Here is a 1,811-nt window from a genome sequence, read left to right on the forward strand (position 1 = left end):
GTAGTTTATGCTGAGGCCATGCATTTCTCTCAAGTCCTATGCTATCTGGAGGCTGACCCTCCAGGTGGCAATATAAGAGTTAGCCAGTAATAAGTCTGAGCTATCGGCTGAGTATTTATAATTTATATTAAGTCTTTGAGTCAATCATTTGGGAAGTGGCTGCTGGGTATTTGGGAACAGGTAGTTGGAACAGGAAAACTCCATCCATAGGTTCTCTTCTACTTGATTGGACAAGTAGAATGGGTGCTTAAAATTCATGGTAAGTAAACTAAAAGAGCAAAATTTTAAAATTTTGGACCATGTAAATTGGGTATGCCCTTATCTGTCTATCACGACTGAGGAGTTGATTCCACTCATTAAGTTGCTTTCTGGAGACTCTCACTTAAATACGTAAGAAATATATAAGAAATATAACACCTGAAGCAGAGTGAATTACTAGTCTATTAAATAACGATGCTACTGAAGAAGCAGCTTACAGAACTAATCCTTTACTTCTTTATCAATTACTTACCCTTCCCTCTATATCAATACTTACTAGAGTTATGTATTATAATGCAATGTAATTGTTTATAGAAATGCATGCATGCCGTAGTTCTCCACAATGATGTGTAACTCCTTATATTACAAGAAATTATAGAATTAATAATGATCGGAAGGACACAGCTTAAACAACTTACTGGTAAAGAGCCTATAAAAATAATTATTCCACTAAATAAAATACAGGTTGATAATTTGTTCCACATTGATAATAACTGACAGGCTGCATCAGCACTTTGCTTGGGACCTATACATAACACTATCCAAAAGATTCTCTTTGAAATTTTTCTGAAGATACCCCATCGGTATTGACTAAAATTATCTATAAAAGTACTGTAGAGATTGCTTCTAATGTTTTTAAAGATGGCTTTTCAAAAAGACAAGGAACTTATGCTTTATACATAAAATTCAAATTTTATGTATACAAATTCAACATGTTCCACAAAAAAAAAATTGTACCCACCCTAGGTTGTATAGCTCAACAGTCTAATCTTGCCACAGTCAATAAGCTTTTGTTTGATGTTTCTCTGCCATTGAATATCTTAACTGACTTCATATATAAATTAGCATGTGATGGATAGTATGGGAAATGTCCTCACTTGAGAGAAAAGGAATGTTGTAAAGGTTTGTGAGCATAGAAAGGGTATAATGGAAGGAAACACTGGAGATGAGGTCCCCTTGGACAGAACCTACTAAATAGAAAAGTGGAATGAAAGGGACATGAGTAGCTTGGAGACAGAGATGGGAAAATAAAAGACAGAAATTGAGAAAGGGTTTGATGCTTTCCTTCCAGTGAGGTGCCTTGCTTTGAAAATCAAAGGTAAGCAAATAATAGATACGTTCCCATTGAAACATGACAGTGATACTAACCTGCTGAAACCTTAGCCCCTAGAGAGCTCACCCAGAAAGAGCCTGCCTAGGAGGAAAGCCAGGAACAGCCCTGCATCTGGTAGAACCACTGCACAGCATTGGGGCAGTGAGTTCTGTTACTTAGACAGTAGGAGATGTTTTCCCTGCCAATGCCTGGCCAAATTTAACATCCATCCAGTCATGCTCTCACAGTATTAGCAAAATAAGGAATTTTATCTTTTCCTTAATGTCAAAAGTGGTCTTTTTCTCATTTCAGGCACTGAGAGCCCAAACAACACCCGCATTGCTTTGTATTTATAATTCCTAAAACTTCATTTATAAATTTGTATTTTCAGACAAAAATAAAAGTATAAACAGGCTTGGGCTAGACTTAAGATGGAAAATAGGAGTAAGTTGGAATAAAG

This window comes from Microtus ochrogaster, chromosome 16 (genome assembly GCF_000317375.1).
Source record: "Microtus ochrogaster isolate Prairie Vole_2 chromosome 16, MicOch1.0, whole genome shotgun sequence".
Taxonomy (NCBI): Eukaryota; Metazoa; Chordata; class Mammalia; order Rodentia; family Cricetidae; genus Microtus; species Microtus ochrogaster.